The sequence below is a fragment of the Scyliorhinus canicula genome, chromosome 2 (genome assembly GCF_902713615.1).
Source record: "Scyliorhinus canicula chromosome 2, sScyCan1.1, whole genome shotgun sequence".
NCBI lineage: Eukaryota > Metazoa > Chordata > Chondrichthyes > Carcharhiniformes > Scyliorhinidae > Scyliorhinus > Scyliorhinus canicula.
Window position 1 is genome coordinate 179,070,552 of NC_052147.1, and position 25,471 is coordinate 179,096,022.

Below are 25,471 nucleotides of genomic sequence, written 5' to 3' on the forward strand. Positions count from 1 at the left end.
TCCTATCACTCAACCAATTGCGTATCCTTTGTCACACTTGTCCATTTATTGCATGGGTTTCAACCTGGCTGGCAAGACTATTTTATGATACTTTGCCAAACGTCTTTTGGAAGTCCATGTCAGTTGCAATGCCCACTATTGTTTCTTCATTCTAACTAAAGGATTTCTGATCTTGACCTCTTCCAGGGCACCTTTTCTCTCCATCTGAGGCATCAATCAAGCAGATTTCTTTCTTCTGGATGGAGTTGAGTAACTTGACTGCTTTTGGAGCCACAATCATCCAGGCAGGTGGAAAGTATTCCATCACACTCCTGACTTGTGCTTTCAAGATGGTGGACAGATTTTGGGAAGTCTGGAAATGAGTTATTCTCTGCAGAATTTCGAAACTCTAAACTGTTCTTACAGCTACGGTAACTACATGGCTGATCCAGGTGACCTTCTGCTTGAAGGTAACAAAGAGCGGTTGATGGTAGAGGAGTCAATGATGGTAATGGTCACCGCTTGGTGCTTGGGTAATGCAAATGATACTTGCCACTTTTCAACCCAAGCCTAAGTGTTATCCAGGACTTTTGTTGATTGCCAGAACATACGGCTTCAGTATCTGAGGAGTTTTGAATTATACTTAGTACCGTGCAATCATCAGTAAACATCTCCCTTTCTGACCCATATTGGGGGGGAAGTAATTTTTTTGATAAAATATTTTTATTCTCCTCCTTTTTCACATTTTCTTCCAAATTTACACCCACCAACAATAAACAATAATCAGCAACAAATATGTCAATCCCCATATCAATAACAACGATCCCATCCTCCCACCAAACCCCAAACATTAGCCCGCATGTTCACACAAACAAATGACAAAGACGAATCAGGAATCACCCATAATCACCATTAACACACACAGTCCCCCTCCCCACAACCCTCCCACCCACCCCCCCCCCCCAACTAATGTTCGATGTTATCCAGATCTTGAAAGTGCATAATGAATAAAACTCATGAATTGTAGAACCCCTCCATCCTTCCCCTCAGTTCAAACTTAGCCTTCTCAAGAGTCAAGAATTCCAACAGGTCCCCTCGCCATGCCAGGGCACAGGGTGGAGAGGCTGCTCTCCATCCAAACAGGATCCGTCTTCGGGCGATCAATGAGGCGAAGGCTATGATATCTACCTCCGCACCAGTTTCCAACCCTGGCTGGTCCGACACCCCGAATATGGCCTCCCGGGGACCCAGGTCCAGTTTCACGTGCACTACCTTGGAAATTACCCTAAAAGCCTCCTTCCAGTACTCCTATAGCTTTGGGCAGGAGCAAACATATGAACGTGATTAGCCCCCCCCCCCCCCTCCCCCCCACGCTCACACACATCTTCTACTCCTTCAAAGAATCGGCTCATCCTCGCACTCGTGAGGTGTGCTCTGTATACCACCTTCAGCTGTATCAGCCCCAACCACGCGCACGAGGTGGAGGCATTTACTCTCCGGAGCACCTCACATCAGAACCCCTCCTCCATAACCTCTCCCAACTCTTCCCCTCCACTTTGCTTTGACCCCTTCCAGTGGTGCCTTCTCCTCTTCCAAAATAGCTCAGTAAACCACCGACACTGCCCCCTTCTCCAGTCCCCCTGTCATCAGCACCTCCTCTAGCACTGTGGAGGCCAGTTCCACCGGGAAGCTCTGTATCGCCTTTCTGGCAAAATCTTGAACCTGCATGTCCCTAAACATTTCCCCCTGCTCCAGCCCATACTTCGCTTCCAGCTCCTTCAGTCCTGAAAACCGACCCCTAAGAAACAAATCTTTTAGCATCTTAATCTCCTTCTCCTCCCATTTCCAAAAATTCCCATCCCTCCTCCCTGGCTCAAATCTGTGGTTCCCCCGAATTGGCATTTCCCTTGACCCTGCCCCAACCTGAAGAGTTGGCGAAACTGCCTCCAAATTCTCAATGAATCTGTTATTACCGGATTCCCTGAGTTTATCCCCGGGGCTATTGGGAGCGGCGCTGTTGCTAGTGCTTTCAGTTGGTGGGGAAGTAATTGATGAAGCAGCTGAAGATGGTTGAGCCTCGTACACTACCCTGAGGGACTCCTGTAGCAATTTCCTGTGGCTGAGATGATTGACTCCCAATAACCACAATCATTTTCCTTTCAGCAGTATTCAGATCCAAACACTCCTTGGGGAGTGAAAAACACTCAGAGAGATCCTGTAATTTCTGTCTGATCCTCCTTGACTGCCTTGCTATCAGGGGGCTCTCTCTCCCAGCAATTAAATTTGAGGAAATTATATTGAGAAATATGCTATCCATAGAGCTCTCAGCCTCAGTGGTGGACCCCAGTGATGGCAGTTTCCCAAGCTCTGGAATCTAGTGCTGCTGCATCTGACAACACTTCCTGCACATGTTGTTGTACAGGAGAGGCGAAACATCCTGAAGTTCCCACATGGAACAGGATATGCACTACCTGGGACTGAAGTTCCCTACCAAGTCTCTACTTAGTAGATTAACTAAACCTAACAGAAAGAAAACCTAAAGATTTATTTATTCACGATACATGAAAACCTCACCAACTATTCACTGGTCAGCACTTTGTTGGTGTTCAAACTTTAATTCAGCCCCTAATGTTCATACCTAATGTCCATCCCCAAAATACTTACTTCCAGACTTTCTGAATAACAAAGCCTTCAGTCACTCCTTGATACTGTTGTTAATTTGTTCCCCCTCAGGGCTGCTCTCTCTGAATCCAGCTGACTTCTTTTTGCCTTTTTTACCTGTTAGTCTCAGGCACTGTTTCTCCTTAACCGCACAGTTAAACAAGGAGTGCAAATAATAAATAAATGAAACAGTTGGAATGGGCTGTATTAGAGAAAGAGTAAAAGTGATAAAAAGAAGATCTTTCCTGTGTCCAAAGATGTGCGGGTTAGGTGGATTGGCCATGCTAAATTGCCCGTAGTGTCCTAAAAGTAAGGTTGGGGGGGGGGGGTTGTTGGGTTACGGGTATAGGGTAGATATGTGGGTTTGAGTAGGGTGATCATTGCTCGGCACAACATCGAGGGCCGAAGGGCCTGTTCTGTGCTGTACTGTTCTATGTTCTATAGGAAAACCTTGGGAAAATCCATTTTAAATAGAAATTTCCACGTTCTTCAGCTCTGTTTTATTGGGTGGAATTTTCTAAAGTACTGGCTCAGGTGAGAAAGGCTGTGTGCCAAGGAGCAGTGCCAGGTGACAAGCCCAGTGGCAATGCCAGGGTACTGCTAGCATCCTGCCCGGTCATGTCCCTCTCTCCTCTGGGGGCTGTACATACCTGTGCCCCCCCCCCCCCAACTCCAACGTGATCTCTTTATCTGGTTCACATTTTTCCAGTCCTGTTCTAAACCTCAATGACATGACGTCACATTGGCGAGAGGGGACATCCAAATGTGGGGAGATGATACAGCAAGGCAGCCCGTTAATGAGATTTAAATATATTTACATGAGGTTCCCGGTCTTCCTGGGCAGGCACCTCATTCCATTAATGGTGGAGGGTGGAGCTATTGCCTGAGATCTCGCTGTTGAGATTCTCACGTTTGGCCTCTCGTGGGATTTTGCGGCAACATAACAATTTGTACCCATGCCGAACGTGGATGCAAGATCCCATTCATTCTTTTGATTTTTAAAGTGTGTTTCTACTTTTTTTAAAAACATCCGAATATAACCTTTCTGACATTTATTTTCCTTTTCGATATGGGAACATTTTTACTTGCCTGTTTTTCTGAATACCTGGAGATGACATGTGTTTTATGTTTTGAAAGCAGACTCCACAATGAAAACTGATTTATTGAAACCTGTAAGATAAAAGTAAATTACTGAAGATGCTGGAATCTGAAACAAAAACAAAATGTTACACGTAGTCAGCAGGTCTGCCTGACGTTTCGGTATTTTTGACAGTACCTTCCCATGTAATTACAGAAAGTGTAATACCTGTTCATTTACCTCCTCCCTGCTCATCACTCAAGGGCCTAAACACTTTTTTCAGGTGAGCAGCGCTTCATGTGCACCTCCTTCAATCTGATCGATTGCATTTGCTGCTCCCAATGCGGTCAACTCTACATTGGAGAGATTAAACGCAAACTGGGAGGCTACTTTTCAGAACATCTTTGGTCCATCCGCAAGCAGTACCCAGACCTTCCTGTGACTTACCATTTCAACTCACCGTCCTGTTCTCACGTCTACATGTCCATCCTTGTCCTGCTGCAATGTTCCAGTGAAGCTCAGTGCAAACTGGAGGAACAGCACCTCATCTTCTGATTAGGCATGCTGCAGCTTTTTGGACTTAACATTGAGTTCAACAACTTCAGACTGTAAACTCTCTCCTCCACCTTCACCCCATTTTTACTTCTATCAACTTATTATCATTTCTTCCATCGATCTGTTTATCCGTCACCAATGTCCCTCTCTCCCACCCTACCCTCTTAGGCCATCTGTTCCCTGCTCTGCATTGCCATTAACATATTATGATCTTGTAATGTGCCACCATTAGTGATGTGTTGGGTAGGCTGGGTCTATGTGGACTGCGTTTGATGCAGTGTAGCGAGAGACAGACTTCGAACACTTGATGAGATGCAACATGATTTTATTTAACATCTAACTATTGTGGGTTAGCACTATGCTGACTTGACTGGAGACCTGAGGCTAGCCTGACCAGACTAACTGACTACCACATGGTGTTTGCACTGGCTAATGTTCACAAGCTCTGACTGTCTCAGAGGCTGGATCCCGAGAGAGCGGGAAAACTGGTGCCCTCTGGCTTTATAGTGATCGTGTCCTGTCTGGTGATTGGCCGCTGTATTCTGTGTGCTTACTGGTCATCCTGTGTGTCAATCACTGCCTGTCTGCACTCCATTATATACATGGATGTATATTATGACAATTAGTAGCCTTCTTAGTCATTATACTACAATTTACATTCCCTTTGTCTTTCTGTCCATGACATCTTTGTCGATCTCCGCCTATCACTGGCCCCCAATCCAACCCCACTGCTCCACGTCACCCCCACAACAGTATAAATCTGACCCTATTTCCAGCTCTCTTCAGCTTTGACAAAGAGTCATCCAGCCTCAAAACATTAGCTCCCTTTTCTCTCCACAGATGTTGTCAGGCCTGCTGAGTTTGTCAAGCATTTTCCGTTTCTGTCACTGAAAACTGTGCTACACAGTTTCTCAGCCAATCCAGAGTTCTTGGTGTGCACAGTAACAGGGTCATTGTAAAGACAGCAGGTCACGTTTAGGCACAATTTTCAATCACCAAACCTCAAGGACTTCTGCTTGACGGTGAATGATACCATTGCAGCAGCATAAAGTCAACCCGATGAGACAGCTTGTTGACAGCACTCGAATGGTTAAGAACAGAATTGTTTTCCATTCTTCTATGTGTGATTCCATCCGCACTCTATTTTATGTGAAGCCTTTAGTCATTGGAAAGCCAGAAAAGCTCCAACTGATTCTGGGTGATTTGAGAAATATTATGCAGATTGTCATTTTTATTCTGTCCTATTGGCGAGTCTACTTCTTTTTAAAGGTTACAATATACAACAAGTCATGCCCCAGTGTGGAAAAAGCTTTTATTGATGTCTCTGTAACAAAGACAGGCAGGAAGAGTAATTTTTTTTATATGCTTGCGATGACAGAGTGGTGCCATAGATTTCAGTGCACGATCAGCTATCTTTAAGGCATTTACAGGGACTGAAGTGATCAAAGTCAGACCTCGCTGTAACACTTAGCTGAGTGTTATCAAGTGTTGAAGCTTTTCAATGCTTCGTATGCCTGCTGATAGCTTGCAGATTGAAGCACATTATTAGAAGCTTAGCAAGAATACAACAGGGGATTGTCTTCTTGGTTATTACCCCTTCAATGGCCTTTGCATCTAATGATGATCTTGCACCAACAATACTCCGACTAATTATATTTAGAACTGCATAAACTATGATTGGATTATCAATCCTCTCAAAATTAAATGACACACATATACACCTAGATACTTGTAACATTATTTAAATAAGAATCAAATTAGTTTTGGAAGATCAGTGCTATTTATGGCAACCTATCTGTTTTTTAGAGTTGAGCTTTAACTGTTTCCTTCACCAAGCCACCAACTGTGACTGCTTGATTCCTCATGAAAGTTAGGGGTGTGTATTCTCCGTTGGCGGGATCCTCCGCTTCTCCAGCAGCGCATTCACGCCCGTGGATTTCCCGACGGCTTGGAGGAGCCCAAAATGGGAAACCCCATTAGAGGGCTGCCAGGACATGGGATCCCGCTGCAGGCAGGGGCGGGCCGCCCCAGAAAACGGGTAAGGCGGGACGGAGAATCCCGCCCCAGGGATATTTATTTTCTTATGGGGATGAGAAACTGAGTAGTTATGTTTGCATCAACGTAATAAATAACTTGAAGATAATATTTCCCAGCTTTGAAAATATAGGGGCAGATTTGTTTTGCTCCCATTTGCCAGGGGCGGGATCGGCGGCTGGAATTGGAGATCTTGCCGGAGTCCAAAAATGCAGTATACAGCAGCGGGATTTCTCATTCTGATTGTTCGTGTCTCCTGCTAATGAGGTAATGGGAATCCCAATGTGCAACGGCGGGATTCCCATTTGAATACATTTAAATATGATTATCGGGCCTATACACCTGATAGGTCCGGCCCCCTACCCTGCCCACCACTAGAATGTCCATTCACATATACGTAAGGGCAAGCCTATGTAAATCACAACAGGTCCCTCACGATGTGTACCTGGCAAGTAGAGCCTGTCAGAGTCACGCAAGTGAGTACATCCCCCAGGTGGGTGAGGGTCATGCTCGGACAATACCCGGGTACAGACCAAGTACTGCTCCTGACACTGCCACCTGGTACTGCCACTCACTGCATGGGCAGAGTCAAGGCATAGCTAGGGGGTTGTTCTATGTGTGTGTGTGGGGGGAAGGGGGGAGAATGTTGTGCAGGTTGGTATGTGGGGGGGGGGCTTCATGTGGGGGGGTACAACTGTGGAGAGGACGGTTTGTGAGGTGGGGTTTCCGAATGGGGGGCTCGCTGAGGGGGATGGGTGTTCCTCGGGGGTCGCCAAGAGCAGCTGTGGGGTGGGTGGGGGTGGTTCTTTTAAACAGGGGCCCTATCTTTTACAGACTGAGCTGGAAGCTGGCGCTATGCACAAAACCGAGCCTGCCGTCAGATCAAATTAATCATCATTGCGAGTTTCCACATATTGTGCCGATTCCAGGCCTCTGAGGAGATTTTTTAAATTATGGGTCTTAGATACAAGGACAGGTTATTTAAAATCTTTCAAATATTGCTTCTATAAAATTTACCAAGAAAATGGCCACTGTACACCAAATGGAATGAATAATTGATTCTGCATAGTTTTCAAAAGTTATTGTCAGTTTCATTTTGTTTTATAAAAGTGCTGTAAAGAAGCAAAAGTTTTTTGGGTTACTCACAGGCTGTGGAGTGGACACTGAAGAATAAAGTTGATAACCTTTGGGTATAAAACCCATTTTTTGATTGTTTTAACCAAACATTGTCAGCTTATCACTCTTCAAATGTCAGAGAATACTGTCAATGCTAAAATTGCCGTGTAAAGCTTGTCCTGATTGCATAAAAAACACCTCTTAAAACTGGAGAAATTAGATCCAGAAGCAGAAACCCCTGGCCGACATGTATTATGTGTTTATCTTGGTGGATCTTTATTTCCCCAGTTTGACACTTGCTTGTCAAAGTGACCAAGCATCATCAAATGTCACATCTAGGATTATGTTACAGCTGATAATGGACAGGGAAATGGGAGAAGCAATGGAGTTGGAATCAGATCCACAGTTATGACTTCTCACTCTTTGACGCACTCAAATTCGCAAATCCCCAAAACCAGTTCTGGTGCTACAAAGCACTGGTGAGAAGTCGTTACGTCTCCTCCCAGCCTCCTGGATGACAAGTGAAACTCAGGTCACCACAGGTTGACCTTTTGCACGGCATGAAATATACAAGAGGATAGATCCAAGGTGCAAAGACATCATGAAAAGGTAAATGAAGTGATATGCCTCATAAAAAGTCTCTTAAAAAAAATAACATTTATAGCGAGCAGCTTACTATCCTTAGTTTACATTTCTTGTCTGTTATGCATAAAATAGAAAGACTGATTCACTGTTAGGTGTCAGACTTGGATCAGTGGTAGCATGCTCAGCTCTGTGTCAGATGGCTATGGTGCAAGCCCCATTCCAGAGACTTGGGGCAGCATTATCACCCAACTTGGAGGGGTGGGCATATAACTTCATTCCATTGGTCGGTGTGCCAGTTGCCTGGCATCATCCAGCATCCCCAGCCAATTTTCAGAAGGCTGGGTGAGGGGGGTGGAATCGTAAGTGGCAGGTGGAAGTTAAGATGAGGAAAGAGAAATTACGGCTATTGAATAGAGGTAGACAATTCTTTCTCGTCAGCGGCTGAACCTCCTGCAGCTTTCCCACAGCACCTGTCTGGAGATGGCCTCCCAGCAGCACACAGGGGACAGTGCTCCAGGATATCTTTAATTGCTGAGGGCATTGTTTAGTCCCAATCTTTTATATGTGCTGAGAGAGCCACTCAAGATGGAGGGGCCTTCTCCCCCTTACCTCCACTGGCAGAATGCTGCTCTTTCTGTGCTAGATGCCCTCCTATTGGCCTTCCAGCTTCAAGAACCTGTTCACCGTCTTTATTTGGATGGTGAATACACCCTCTAACTACTAATTGACCAATCAAGGCAAAATCAGTCAGGGTGCTTCTCCTGACGTAGTGTGGGTCCAGACCTACATTTGTCTCCAATTTTGGGCTCCTGTCCTTTGAGCACATGATCTAGACAGACAATGCAACGCAGTGTTACGGGGATGCTACATCAGGGGTACCGTCTTTCAGATGTGACATGAAACCAAGTCACTTATCTGCCCTTCCTTGTAGCTGTAAGATCCTATGGTACTTTCCAAAGAAAATAAGGGGAATTTCCCAAGGGTCTGAGCCAATATTTTTCCCTCAACCGATATCACTAAAACTGATTGTCCCAGAGTTTCCTCTGTTACAACCCGCATAGGGATATGTAATACCCTATGATTAACTACCCCATGGATCTTGCAGAATACGAGCTCCCCCAATAAGGGGTGGGAATCCTTAACAATGCTTATTTTGAATAATAGAATCGGCCAATAAGGCACCGACTAGATAAGGCCCAGTAGGGAACTACTTGAGCTGTACATAACAGTAAAGTGTAAAATAAAGTACGTTTTTCTTTTTGACCAACACGGTGTGACTCTTTGTTCCCCTTTCAGAACTGGCGACAAGGATAAAATCTGGCTAGCTACTGACGCTGCTGAGCTACCACCCCATCTTTATCAAACACAGGTTGGAAATTTCCTTCAATTATGCCTTTTTTTATATGGTTGGACGTATTTAATGCCGGACCAGAAGGTTGGAACCCAGGCCAACAATATTGCAGAGAATGACCACAGTAGTCATCTTGCCTCTGGCACACACACAGAGCCTTACCTACCCAGCGGCCCCAGACAGTAAAAGTTTTGATGAGCTTGTGGCATCAGTGGGCAGCATTTTAACCTGGTCATGTCTATTATAGTACAGCGGTACTTGTTTAATACTGCTGAAAGGACCCCGGGTGAGTCTGTCACCGTGTTTTCATTGAGGGCACATGAAATTGCAGAATTCTGTGAATATGGTGGCGCCTTGCCTAAAATGCTAAATTGCCTAAAATGTGACCGATTGGCTTGGAACATTAACAATGTGGCCTCTCAGAAGAAACTGCTGGCTGAGCCTTCTCTAACTTTCTCTAACACACACTCCCAATCATAGGTTACACTATACACGAATAGTTCCAAGATCTTAACTTAACTTGGCAGCGGCCAACAAGTGCTAGGCGGATACAGGTCTGTTATCTGTAGTTAGTTAATGCTGCTCAAGAGAAAGAATGAATCCGTGCAGTAACTTTTATGCTGTTTGAATTTCGTGACTCTTTTGGCGGGCAGTCTCTGGGTCATTTGTCAATCAATTGATCAGGGCTTGATCAGCCTGATCGATAAAGTCCAATCAGGGGCTGCCACATCAACTTTGGGGTGGGCACTCAGTGGCCATGACTGAAGGTGTTGGAAACATGGAGGCCCTTCCAAATAAGGAAGTTAGGTGCCGCTGTGTCTGATAAACAAATGTGATTAACAGGACGGGTCTATTGATCCTGGGGTGGCCTGGGGATGGCATTTTGCTTATGTTATTCGCATCAACCTGTGAAATCTTTTGAAGTCTGCAAAACCTTTAGTTGCAACTTTGTTTGATCTGTTCTGCAACCTGCCTGTTCATACTCTTGACCACTTTCCCCACTTTAGGTGGCCACATATCCCCCCCTCTTGATCCTGAACGAGAAGCATGGTGGATCACAGACTCAAGGCCAATACCTGTCCAGCATCCCCAGTCACTTACCAAGTTAAGTAAAGCTCGGTACAACTACCCAATAACCTAACCTTACCTAAAAATACAAATAACATTACATATACAACTAATAAACGACAAGAAGATTCAGGTACATTAATGAATAAAGTAAACTTCCAATTACAACACATCTTATTATAATGAAATATAAATCCCCAGAAACATCAAAAACCCATTTCAGCCGGTGCAATGGATACAAACAGTGCAAAGAATACATGAGAGTCGCAAAGATTCTTAAGATGGTGTCATCAGAGGAGCCTGTGCTGCAAGCATGGGTCCCATGTGTTGCCCTTGAGTGACTTTCATAGATTACATAGAATTTACAGTGCAGAAGGAGGTCATTCGGCCCATCGAGTCTGCATCGGCTCTTGGAAAGAGCACCCTACCCCCTATCCAAGGTCAACACCTCCACCCTATCCCCATTACCCAGTAACTCCACCCAACACTAAGGGCAATTTTGGATACTAAGGGCAATTTATCATGGCCAATCCACCTAACCCGCACATCTTTGGACTGCGGGAGAAAACCGGAGCACCCGGAGGAAACCCACGCACACACGGGGAGGATGTGCAGACTCCGCACAGACAGTGACCCAAGCCGGAATCGAACCTGGGACCCTGGAGCTGTGAAGCGATTGTGCTATCCACAAGGCTACCGTGCTGCCCTTCGCTTGCCATCTGTGAAATTTGACTGTAAGGATGATGAGATAGACTAACATGAACAGGATCAGGATGTTAGCCAAATGTCAGATGAGTCGAATGAATGGTATTACTTGCAAATTTGAGCCCCAGTTCCAAAAGTCATCCTACCAGTTGGTGGCTTTAATGACAGCAATTTGCTTTTGTATGTCCTGGGTTTGTTGGACTATTTTGGCGAAAGGTCCGTGGGCAGTAGCCAATTTCAGACAAATTTGGTTTAGTTCTTCTGGCAGGGGTTTCAATTCTGTATTGTATTCCTCATAATAGTCCCCCTGGTGCTGCTGAAGCTCATCAGCAGCATTTACGTCCACCCTGACTCTTTTATGTATGTCAATTAATTGTATAAGGCCCACCCTGGCCGATATGTCTGGTTTAATACAAAATGTGCTGTTAGTAATGTCGCAGTGTATGGTCCCACACTGGTATTGTGTCAAGGAGGTAGTCAGGCAGCATTCTCCAGCTCCCTTATATGCTACCCGAGTGATGTCTGTGTCCACGCTGCGCTTCAGGACAAATAGAGTGTGGTGTGTCTGGTGCTGACTTTGATCCTGTCCTGATCTCGTATCGAGCAAAATTACCTTCCATCAATGTCCAAGGGCACCTTTGCCCAAGTTCCAATCCTTTCTCGGGGCTATTAGCTAAACATCCAATTACGGGACGCACATTATTTGAAAAACCCCACCAATTCCCTTTTATGGTAACGCTCAGGTAGCATTCGACTGAGCTTCCATTTGGCTTTCTGTAAAGAAGCCTCTGATTATTACACCCAAGCATAATGCTTTTATTTGGGTGTATCCATGATATACCATCCTCACAACCCCCGCACAAACCATAAATAACCTGGATATAAAAAGTTCATCTGATTTGGAATGTCCTGAGTGCTGAGTCTGGTGAATCCAATGAAAAGTAGACCGATGTAGGTGTAAGGTTCCATCTCATCTTGGTCTGGTTCCGGTGGTGTGAGGAAATGAAGCATAGTTTCTGTTGTTATCACATGCTGAATACCTGCATTTATATTGTCACTCGACGTGATCCGCCCCCCCACCGTTTTCTTGTTTTCTTTTAATAAAACCAAAGGAGACAAGGCACTTATCGTATCTTAAAACACAACCGATTGAGGTCGAGGCTCAGAGTGGTCGGAGTGCGACCAGCTTAACTGCCCGTATTTTAGGGTGGTCAGTTTTATAATGTTTCATCCCTGGAGCAAGGAGGTTTGTATCAGGCCAAATGCAGGGCAATCAAATGGGTCCAATTAAGCAGCACACACATGTTTTGGAATGTAAAAACAGCAAACACCTGAACAAGCTCAAAGTGTTTCGATATTGCCACTGCAATTTAACAAAAGAGCCGGTGGCGATGGCTGTATGGGGCAGGCACCATCAGAAATTCTGCTACCTGAGGATTGTGAAGAGGTAGGCCGAACATCATCATCCGGACACCTCAATAATCCGCGTGCCACATTGCATTCTATAGTTTACCCAGGAGAGGCTCATCCGCAAAATCACAGGACCTGCCTGGTTCCTAAACCTACGATTGGTCATTATCCTCCTGAGAGGACCTGGTCTGTTCAATGTCATCATCAGGTATACAAACAAGACAACTGGTATGATCCCTTGAGTCCTGGGGTTCTCTACCCTCACTTCTCCACGCGAAACCCTGGTTAGCCTACATAGGATGCATTGGTGCCTCCTTATCGGTATATGCTAGTGGGTGTCCCTGAACTGACTGTTCCCAAACTCTGGAGAAGCACCAAAGAACCCCTGCTTCATTGTGCGTGAGGTCAGCAGGGTCAAAATTTATGCAAGCCTTTTTGCTCGCCTCGATAGCGTGGGATACTAACGTCCATGCCCATTGGAGGAGTTAGAGTCATCTAATGTGGAGAGCTGTAAGTCTCCATACACCCCTTGAAAATGAATCCAGAGCCGACCCGCAAAGGCGGTCAGATGTTCCTGTGCTTACATTTGTTTAAACCGTCTACAGGATCCCCCTTATTGTATTTTACTGCTGTTAATATGGCCTCTCTCATGTCCTCTAAAGTTCCTTCGCCCACGTTTTGGGGTAACGGAAATGCTGACCTGACTTACTGACTAAGGCACATTGCTATGAGCTTTACTTCCTCCCTTTCGTCTCGCCCATACATTATTTTATGCTGTCTAATCTCCTCAAAGAAGAAGTATGGGTCCGCAGTAGGCTCAAAAGTGGTGATTTCATTACAGGCATCACTCAATCGGTCACTGTAAGCGGAGTTGTACAGTTAATTGCTGGGCTCAGGCTTTTCCCGACCCTCTCGGTGGTGACTGTGTACATTGGCAATGGGGGTGGATCGGTGGTGTAACGGGTACAAGCCACACTGGAGAACTATTGGATATCGCAGGTACTATGATGGTTTATCGGTGCCAGTCGGTGCACCTCCCACTCATGTTGGTAAAGGTCCACGGGCCCAACCTGCTGGGCCATCACTGATTGCATCACCTGCAGCTGCACTGGCAGCCCATCCGTCAGATGGGTTCCAGTGGTTCGGGCGAGGTTACCCCGAAGTTGTTCCAAACCGAATTGGGGAAGGTAGAAGGGGCTGTAGCCCCAATACAGGTTGAGCCGAAAGCCCTGCCATGGCTTTTCTGGTTACCTGTGCCTTGCTGGAAAATGTGGAGGCTGAGCCTGGTCGCTTGGAGTCTTTGGGGATCATCAAGACCGTCTGGGTCACTGATTGGGCAGCGCCGATGGTACCGGTCATGAAGCCGGACAAAATGGTTAGTTTATCTGGGGAATATAAATTGACATTAAACACGGCTTCATGGTTAGACCGCTACCCCATGCCCCATATTGAGGATCTCTCCATGAAGGTTGCGCATGGGCACTCATTCACAAAGCTCGATATGAGCCATTCCTATTTGCAGCTCAAGTTAGATTCTGCCTCCCGCAAATATATCACCATCAATACGCACAGGTGTGTGTAAGAATATACGCAGCTGCCTTTCAGAGTGTTCTCTGACTGTGCTATTTTTCAGCACGGAGAACACCCTGTGAGGGCTTCCACATGTCGCTGTTTATTTAGATGATGTGCTGGTCACGGAGGCCTCTGAGCAAAGCACTCGGATAACCTAGAGGCTGTATTGAAGTGGTTTTCGGAAGCTGGTGAGTTAAGTGCGTATTCCATTCGAGGGAGGGCGTCTACCTCAGCTATCGGGTGGATTGTGGAAGTCTACACCCTATCGCAGAGAAGCTGTGTGCCATCCAGCAGGCCCCCACCCCGACAGGTGCCTCAGAACTTCGATCTCTCATAGGTCTCGTTAACTATAATGGGAAGTTTCCCTCGAACCTGGAGATCACATTGGCTCTCTTACACCTTCTTCTCAAAAAGGTTCATGTATGGACCTGGAGTCAGCCGCAGGAAACAGCTTTTCAGCAGGTGAAGAATTAGTTGCCATCTTTCTGGCTACTGACCCATTACCATCCCGCCAACCCTTACTCATCACATGTGATGCTTCCCCCTATGGTATTGGGACCGTCATGTCCCACCAGATTGAGAATGGAATGAGCAGCAGAAAGGAAGTATGCAGAGATCAAGAAGGAAGGTCTGGCCTTGGTATTCGCAGTGAAATGTTTTTATCAATATGCTTTTCAGCCACCATGTTACGATCATTATGGATCATAAGCCTTTGCTCCATCCCTTCAAGGAGGATAAGGCAATTCCAGCCATTGCTTGCAAGCAAATCCAAGGGCTGGGCCCTATTACTAGCCGCCAATAAGCATTCTCTGAGCATAGGCCCGGGACTCAAATTGTGAATACCAATGCACTGAGCCATTTGTGTTTGTCGTCTGGCCCCTTATCTGCCCTCAGGACAGTCAAGGTGGTCGCGACTTTGACTTTCATGAACTCTTTGCCTGTCACGACGTTGCGGATCTGTGAGTGGACCCAGACAGACCCAAACCTTTCAAAAGCTTGGTACGTGGTCTTACACAGTGGACAGCATTGACGGCTCCCAGGCAAGTTGAAGGTATTTTACTCCAGGCTGACTTTAGTGTAGAGCAGTGCATCTCAAACTATCTGATGTGGCGGACCGGCAGTTTTTTTTTTCAATGTGCCAGGGACCGGTGTGCGAAACAAGCCAATCCAGGATTACTGTCTCTTTCTTTTCTGGAAACACTCCAAGTACCGGCAGACGATGGCTTGCGTACCGGCACCGGTACGCATACCACACTTTGAGAAGCACTGGTGTAGAGGATGGTTTCCTGCTGTAGGGTTCGCACATAGTCATCCCTGACAAAAGACAGGAGTTAATCTTGAAAGACCTCCACAAGGGTCATTCAGGAGTGTCCAAGATGAAAATGCTGGCATGTAGTTATGTCTGGTAGCCAGGCCTCAATGCATACAAATTTGAAGATGGCCCAGCAATGCTCCATTTGCCAAGAGCATAAAAAGCACCTCCCGGCATCATTGGGAATGGCCAGGTCAGCCATCGGCATTGTTCCATGCTGACTTTGCCGGTCCATTTCAGGGATCCATGTTCCTGTTATCGATTGATACCCATTCAAATTGGCTTGAAGTGCATAGATGGCAGGAACCATGTCCTGGGCAACCATCGAGAAGTTACATTTATCGTTCTGCATACATGATCTCCCTGAAGTGCTTTCCCAACTGAGGAGTTCTCTGTGTTTCTGAAGGCAAATGGGGTGCGGCATATTTGTACGCTCCATACCACCCGGCTTCAGATGGTTCAGCAGAGCGAGCGGTGCCAACATTTAAACGCGACCTCATGAAACAGTCTTCGGGATTGTTGGACACCTGGATGGTTTGTTCCTTGTTTTGCTACAGAACCACTCCACGGAGCAACTGGGTAGCCCTCGCAGTGTTACTAATGACCCAGAGACTTTGTACGCACCTTAGCATGATTTTTCCAAACACGGGTACGAAAGTACGCCACAATCAGGAGCAGATAGTATGTTGCCCCACTCGACATCGTCCTTCCAGGCATTCGTATCAAGTGACTCGGTGTATGTTCTCCAACGGCTCCTAATGTATCTCTGGCGTTTTCCCGCCGTCAGAGAGGGCAAGTTTCTTACCAGGTGCAAACCCAGGATCAAGGTCGTTTTATGCGAAAGCACCTTGATCACATTTGATCCAGGTGACCGCTTCTTTGGAAAGATCCTCATCCTCGGAAACTTCTTCTAAAACCGCATTTAATAATAATAATTTAATAATAATCTTATAACAGTGTCACAAGTAGGCTTACAGTAACACTGCAATGAAGTTACTGTGAAAAGCCCCTCATCGCCACACTCCTGTTCGGGTACACAGAGGGAGAATTCAGAATGTCCAATTCATCTAACCTGCACATCTTTGGACTGGGGGAGGAAACCGGATCGCCCGGAGGAAACCCACGCAGACACAGAGAGAACATGCAGACTCCACACAGACAGTGACCTAAGCCGGGAATCGAACCTGGGACCCTGGAGCTGTGACACAACAGTGCTAACCACTATGTTCACGTGCCGCCTGATCAGGCCACAGCTGAATCTTGGCCTCAGAAACCTCTTCCAGAACTGCGTCTGCTACCTCGGCAGGACGCCAAGGGGGTCAGGACGGCGAGATGATTGAAGCTGTCGACTCAGACTCGGAGCTGGAGGTGCAGGAAGTTTCCGATGGGGAACCCTCAGACCCACAGCATTGCAGCCACCGTGACATTCTTGTCGGAAGTGGCGTTCTCCTTTGAGATACGCGCCACCTGACCCAGCACCTTGGATGCACGATAACCATCCAGGCACCAAAAAGGCGATGTTATAACCAGCACGGGTCTTATGGGGTAGAGATAATTAACTTCCCTGTGGATCTTGCAGAATACGAGCTCCCCCGAGAACGGTGTAGGAAACTTTTAATAATATTCGCCAGTAAGGCACTAACTCAGTGTGGACTCGTCATGCTCCGTACAAAATCCATGAAACGGCATCCAGTGTCAGATTGCTGCTCCGCTCAAACGTTTCAGTGTCCTGATGGTGCTCCACTTTGCTGGCCAGGTGGCCTCGCTCAGCTTCTCTGGAAACATACAGTCCCACAAAAAACTCCCATCACAGCACTGTAGGGTCGGGAGGAAAACGAGCCAGGCCCTCCTTTATGGCATTAGCTGCCGTAAGGTAAATTTAAAGGTTCAATGTGAATGCCAGTGAATGGATGAATGAATGAATAGGCGGGGTTGTAGGCTGGGTAGGCGGGTGCAATAAATGGGTGGGGTGGCCACCAGATGGGTGAGGTCATAAGAGGGTAGGGTGTCAGGTGGGTAGGATGGTAGTTGGGTAGGGTGGGAGGTAGATAGGGTGGCAGGTAGGTGGGTATGTGGATTAGTGGTTAGGAGGGGAGCTCAGTAGGGTGACAAGTGAGTGTGGTGGGTATGTTGGTGAGGTGTGTAGATGATTAGTGGCTCGGTGGGTTGGGGTTTGTCAGTTTGGTTTGGGGGGGCAGTCAGGGAGGAATCGTGGAGGGAGAGGAGGTCAGTGTGAGTGATTTGAGGCATCAGTTCTGTAGTTACACAGGTATTGGACCAGGTCAGTAACCATTAGGTAAGTCCCCCAGAACTGTCTGAAGTTTCCGACTCTAACTCAAAAGGTGCCTGCGAGCTCGTTGGAAGTGCAAAAATCCTCGGGAATTCCCATGCAAGTCAGCATGTCGAAACAAATGGTCCCACGCAACTCTTGGGTTGTACACCTGGGGCTGGATACTCCGTTTAGTAGCCTGTGGACTAGATTCCCTGATTTTGAGGCTATATCGGAGGAAGTGTCTAGTCTTCCGATGAAAAAGTAGCCGCCGCCCTGCACCGATGCTCCGCCCAGTGGAGGGCTAGTAGCCACACCACATAAAACCCCCGGAGTTCCCAACAGAAACGGCCAGAGAATTGCCGGGTCCGTGGCCGCGCATGCGCATGGCAACGACCTACGTGCCGCAGAATATGTCGGCTATCGAGCATGGATCCGGCCTGCCAGATAGTGCCCCCTGTAACCCCACTCACCACACCCGGATCACTCCCAACCAGTCCCCTCAGCCCCCGCCAGAGTGCCCTGGCCAGCCAAACGGTTCCCCCTCCCCGGCTGTGGCGGCGCTGAAGACAGTCCACAGCCGCCACGCGAGGTTGACTAAAACTCAGAGCATGAGTGATCCACCCCGTCGGGAAGTCAGCCTATCCAGGGGGTGGCATGGCGGATGCGCGGGTGCTGAGACACCCACTCTCTCCTCAGTTCAGGTTCGGGGCGGCCCCACCCCCGATGGTGGCCCACCCTGATTGAGGCTGCGCCCTCTCTAACCCCCCCCCCTCCCCACCCCCAAGTGACAGGGCAACACGCCAGTGCCGCATGGTTCATTGCCTGGGAACGAAGGTGGCTACACACCTCCTCAGATCCCTAAAGCAGGCATTTCGCCAGCTCCATGTTTTTAAAAAGGTGCAATAATCGACACCCGCATGACCACTTGTTAGGAAGGCCATTAAATACTGGCGGCTGTATTCTCCGTCGGCATGATCCTCCGTTTCGCCAGCAGCCCACTCACACCCGTGGATTTCCCGATGGCAGGAGGTGCCCACAATAGGAAACCCCATTGACTGGCAGGCCAGACGGAAGATCACGTTGCTGGTGGGGACGCGCTGCACCAGAAAATGGGTCTGGCAGGACGGAGAAGCCCACCCAGGGTGGCACAGTGGCACAGTGATTAGCACTGCTGCTTAACAGCTTCACGGTCCCGGGTTCAATTCTGGCCTCGGGTGACTGTCTGTGTGGAGTTTGCACTTTCTCCCTGTGTCTGCATGGGTTTCATCCAGGTGCTCCGGTTCCCTCCCACCGTCCAAAGATGTGCAGGTTAGGTGGATTGGCCATGCTAAATTACTCCTTAGTGTCCAAAAGTTTAGGTGTCGTTACTGGGTTATGGGGATATGTTGGAGGTGTGGGTTTAAGTAGGGAGTTATTTCCAAGGGCCGGTGCAGACTCGATGGGCCGAATGGCCTACTTCTGCACTGTAAATTCTAAAATTCAATGATTCCATAATTCTATGACCCTGGATCTTTCCTTTTAATTGTATGGAGATTGGCCTTAAGTGGTGATTATTAGATTCTCGCTATGGCACAGCAAAATCCTGATTTCGCCAATGGGAGCAGGCTAGTTGGATCACAAACCAATCGATGCCCGCCGCAGTTCTCAATTTTGGGCTCTCCCAATCTAACGACCGGGTTGCGCTCTCGTAACACGGCCATTAAATCACGCCCAATGACTAAGTGCCGTTAGATAGTGGTGGGGAGCTCGTCGACAAAACTGAGGAGAAACTCCTAGCCTAACCTGCCTGAAATGACACTGGGAAAACTTTCCGTTAGATTGCACCCAAGGTCCCAGAGTATTGAGAAGGGCCTTTTAAATAGGTCGCCATGGCATCTGGCAGCCTCTGTGCCTGCTTCCACACTGTTTCTATGTGTGGCAGACATGACTCCAGTTAGCACCTGCTCCCCAGAATGAAGGTCTGACCATTCGGGGCACTTTCTCATGTTTCTGAGTTTGTAGAATTGTGAAATTTCCTGAACTGCAAGTTTGTCCCTACATAGAGATTTGAGGTACATATATTGTTCGACCACAGACGACTACATATAAACACTGCTAGACCACCAAGGGAGTTCAATTGACAAAACTTTTGAAGTATTTAAAAATAACTCTTAACTACCATTAATATAATCACAAAATAACAAAAATGTGGAGGAGCAAAGATGCTCCAGTGAAAACCCTTGCTAACTCAATATTTGGAGTAATTAATTATATGGATATATCACAACATATTGTGTTAAAGATGTGGAGATGCCGGCGTTGGACTGGGGTGAGCACTGTAAAGAAGTCTTACAACACCAGGTTAAAGTCCAACAGGTTTGTTTCAAATCACTAGCTTTCGGAGCATTACTCCTTCCTCAGGTGAATGAAGAGGTGGGTTCCAGAAACATATATATAGACAAAGTCAAAGATGCAAGATGATACTTTGAATGTGAGTCTTTGCAGGTAATTAAGACTTTACAGGTCCAGAAGGAGCAACTGGAGAGAGGGATAATCACAGTTTAAAGAGGTGTGAATTGTCTCAAGCCAGCACAGTTGGTAGGATTTCGCAAGCCCAGGCCAGATGGTGGGTGGTGAATGTAATACGACATGAATCCAAGGTCCTGGTTGAGGCCGTACTCATGTGTGCGGAACTTGGCGAGAAGTTTCTGTTCGGCGAATCTGCGTTGTCGCGCGTCCTGAAGGCTGCCTTGGAGAACGCTTACCCAAAGATCAAAGGCTGAATGCCCTTGACTGCGGAAGTGTTTCCGACCGGAAGGGAATATTCCTGCCTGGCGATTGCCACGCGATGTCCGGTCATCCGTTGTCGCAACGTCTGCATGGTCTCACCAATGTACCACGCTTCGGGACATCCTTTGCAGTCAGAGCTAAAAGCTGATATAAGTCTCTCAAATTAAGCTCATTAAAAATCTTCCAAGATGCTTTCAGATAGAAGGCAATATATGTTCTTTGATTGCAATCCAGATCAATGAAAAATATGAGGAGGGAGGCAAAAGGTCTTAGATAAAATTAAACATTTTATTGTGATTTACAAATTGTCACAATATATCTTGAACAATTTATTACATTATAAATTGTATAAATTTAGTCAAAAATGTAATAGCTCCTAGAAATTTAATGACTCCAAGATACTTAAATAGTTTTTCGAAGATATAATTAGAAAGGAGATAAACATTTAACACATTTCCCAAATGCGCAAAGAAAGAATATAAAGCCAATTAATTGAAATTAAAATTTAATGGGAGATTAATCACCATGGCATAAAATTCATTTGCCACAAAAGTTTGCATAAGTGATGTACACAAAGAAGAATACATCAGTTTCTACCCAGCTTTGAGTCTCAAACAAAATCACAGAGCATGAAGTTGCTGCATCTGTTGCCTGAGCACAGATTCAGTGGACAATAACCTACAGAGAATTACATTAGAGGGGAATGATTTCAGTATTCTTGATTCTTAATGTAACACAGACCAGGCAAGTGCTTGACAATGCGTTTACAAAGGCGACCACAGGTGTTACATTATTTCTGCAAATAAGTTGCTCTCTAAAGGTAGAACAATAAATAATGAGTGTATTATCTGATAATAGTGATAGAAAGCTTCATCTTGGCTTTTAGAATATGCAATCACTTGCATGCATGCCTGTGCTCCATGGAGCTTCTGAAGTCTTAGACAAACACAGAGAACGACATAAGTAACATTGTACTGATTATTATGATTTTAGGACTTTACAATCCATTTTTTTCAAAGTTCTGCACAGTAATCATAATTGATCTTTAAAAGTCTCATTGTGAGAGCAATCAAATTATTGTTACATTTCTCAGTTCAAGAAAATTGTCTCAATTCTGCACCGAGCTGGTACACTTGGGACAGGTGATCACATGGTTGTAACACAATTAAACCATTGCAATAAAGTTTAATATACTTCCAAAAATTTAAGCAAGTGTTTACTCCAGAATTGTCAAGGTGAATTTTCAAGAGGGCTAGATATGGAGCGGGATTTTCTGTCAGCGGGATCCTCTGCCCCACGGGCAGCGCACCCACACCCTTGTGTTTCCCATTGGCATGGGGTAGCCCACAATGGGAAACCCCATTGGCCGGCTGTGAGAATGGAGAATCCCACTGCCAATGGGGTGTCAGAAAACGGGGCTGGTGGGACAGAGAATCTCGCCCACTTTGACTCATTTGACTTAATTCGTACAAAATAATGGATGGGATTCTCCGTTTCTGAGACACAGTGTTGATGCCAACAGAGAATCCGTAGACTTTTATGACAGAAAAACCGGAGCTGCACCTGGACCAATTCCGCTACCATTGAAGGGCTAGCACCAGTGCTGCGTGGAACTCATACGCATTAAAATCCCCACACAAATTATCCAAGCCAAAAAGATAGCACTGGTTGTGCTGCAGTGCGCCCATACAGCTGATGGGTCATCTGGGGCCAGAGGGGACCCAGTGGGGTGTCCTGGGGAGAACATCTATATGACCAGTGGCACCAGGTTCAAAGTGGGCCATTAGCGGTGTGCGCAGCTGCATGGCTGCCTTGCCGGCTGCGGCAATGGTGTTCCGTGTCCATCCACCCTGACCCCACAGCCCACCTCCTGGCCATCCCCCAATATTACCCCCAGCCCTGGCAGAAGCCCTCCGGCAAACAGCACAACTGTCAGCACACTATGGCCAGGTTGGACACTTTCTGTACACCCTCTCTCTCCGTCAGCAGCCGCTACGCCGGTTTCACGATTTTTAAAAGCACAAGTGAACCACACCATCAGGAATTCAGCCCATTGGAGGCGGAGAATCATGGAGGCCAGGAAGAATACCGGGTCGGGCCCGCTAATGATATGCAAACGGTGCCTACTATACGTGCGGAGTGAATTGTATTGATGCCGTTTACGAGATGACGAAGAATCGCGTTTTGACGTCAAATTGCCGCCTGCTGCGATTTTGCCGTCGGAAGTTATTCTCCGCCAAATCGCATTTCACAATTTCGGCATCAGCTAATAGAGTATCCCGCCCAATGTTTTTTTAAAATCCAAAACATGTCTGGAGAAAAAGAACCATAAATGAAGTATTCCACATGGGAAGACACCTTATGGACCTGAATTGTAGATTTATGGAGCTTTTTTTTTGAATCGATGTAATAGTTACCTTGGTGGGGGATCAGATTGGGCCACAAGCGTGCCATTCCCCAGCCTGTGGCCATGCCCCTGTGTGAAGTTTACCATATTGGAGAAATATAAAAAGAATGGGAGCAGCACTGAATTCCAGTTTGGTCAGCAACTCACTGCTGGACAAATTATGAATGGTACCTCAGAGGCAGATTGAGCAACATTCTGCTCAGAACCATAACAGAGCAATGAGGAATTCCACAATTGCTGCAGGCTATATTCATGAGCGTCATCACAAGAGGCTAAAATGGAACCCTACTGTTTCAGTGCTGTGATGAATTACTTCTGGAAGTCAGCTCTCCATGTTCACATGTGATAAGGAAAATAGAGGAGAATTAAATCAAATTGAGTCATTTTACTAAATGAACCATTTGTGTTATTTTATTCACTTTGACGAGTGATAATTAACATGTATCAGAATGTGGAGTCTCATACGGATTTCCACTGCAGTTATTTTTGTTGTATGTTACTTCCATTAAATTCTGGCAGAGGTTGAAGTAAGTCTCTGTTGAATTAGAACATACAAAATCTTCCAATACTTACTGGTAAATTACTGTCACATTTTTGATTTCTTAATATAATATAATAATCTTTATTGTCACAAGTAGGCTTACATTAGCACTGCAATGAAGTCACTGTGAAAAGCCCCTAGTCGCCACATTCCTGTTCGGGTACACAGAGGGAGAATTTAGAATGTCCAAATGGCTTAATAGCACATCTTTCGGGACTTGTGGGAGGAAACCAGAGCACCCGGAGGAAATCCACACAGACATGGGGAGAGCATGCAAACTCCACACAGACGGTCACCCAAGCCAGGAATCAACCTGGGACCATGGCGCTGTGAAGCAACAAATGCTAACCACTGTGCTACTTCTGTGTGTTATCCAATGGTTGTTGTGTACTGATAGTCAAAATTGTACTTTGTGACATTTATATAAACTTGTTTTTCTTTTTTTCAATCATGGGATCTGGGCTTCGCTGGCTGGGCCAGCATTTATTGGCCATCCATGATTGCCCTTGAACTGAATGGCCTGTTAAACCAGTTCAAAGGGCATTGTAAGTCAACCACATTGCTGTGGATCTGGAGTCACATGTAGGCCAGACCAGGTAAGAATGGTGAATTTCCTTCCCTAAAGGACCTGATGGGTTTTTAGACTTTTAATTCCAGATATTTATTGAATTCAATATTCACCATCTGCGATGGTGGAATTAGAACCTGGATCCCAAAGCATTACCCTGGGTTTATGGGTTATTAGTTCAGTGACTGGTGACATTATACAAATCAGGGGCTGGTTTAGCTCACTGGGCTAAATCGCTGGCTTTTAATGCAGACCAAGCAGGCCAGCAGCACGGTTCGATTCCCGTACCAGCCTCCCCGGACAGGCGCCGGAATGTGGCGACTAGGGGCTTTTCACAGTTACTTCATTGAAACCTCCTCGTGACAATAAGCGATTTTCATTTCATTTCATTTTTCATGTACAGCGCATGAAGAGTTAATGTGATGTTAAGCCTAGCCACGAGAGGGAGCTAAGGGCCATAAATACACTGGCTGTTGGGCTCGGGGAGGAGACTCCATCTGAAGCTGACAACGATAAGATTCATAGCGTGTTGCAGAGTTAGTTTGTTTTGTTCATATAATTGTTATAGTTAGTAGAAAGAGAAAGTGTTGAGTGTAGTTTAATTCTTACACGTTTGTTTGCTATTCAGAATAAGTGTCAAACTCAAATTTAGTAGTGTTAATAAAATTAGTTTAGTTCTTCAAAAGAGGTTTGTGTATCTTTGTGATCCTGGAAATGCCTCACAAAGATCACCACAGTGACAATACCACCACGCCACAGCTTCCTCTCAATTGGTTACAATTTGACATGGACTAATTTTCTAAAGAGTAAGTGGAACCCACAAGAGCTCACAAGACCTACAGTTCCTTGTAACCTGAGCACTGATAGAAGCATGATACTGAATGAAATGTTATTAATGTAAGAATACAGCTTTATTACACTGTGGTACTTAAACTTGAAGTATCGGGAACACAGGAGCCTCAATGTCTTTGTGATGCAGTTTACAACTCACTTCTGATTGCACTGAAAATCCCATTAATGGAATTAAAGCGACTTGCAGAGACAAAACCCACAGTCACGCAAATTAATAAATTGACAAAGTAGTTTGTCTCCAATTATTTTTACTTTCCTGTTTTTTTTACACCAAAATATTAATAAGACTCCAGATAAATGTTATTGATGTTGATTAGTAAAAGAGACATTTACTCTGCTTCCCTTCCTTCCTGAACAGCTAATTTCAAATATATTTATAATGTTTTTAGTGTTACTGAATCATCGAGATAGAACTCCACTCTAACGCTATGACAACCCATTGGCACATGCTATTTTCAGAGGATTAGCTGAGATGCTTCTGCAGAGTATGTGGAGGAGGCAATTCGTTCACATTATTAAATGATGCAATTGCGAGAGTGTTAGCAAAAAATAAAATTATTATTTTGTATCCCTCCAAAATAAGTTATCTAAAAATGGTAATGAGTGTATCCATTTTTTATTTTACTAGTTCTGTCT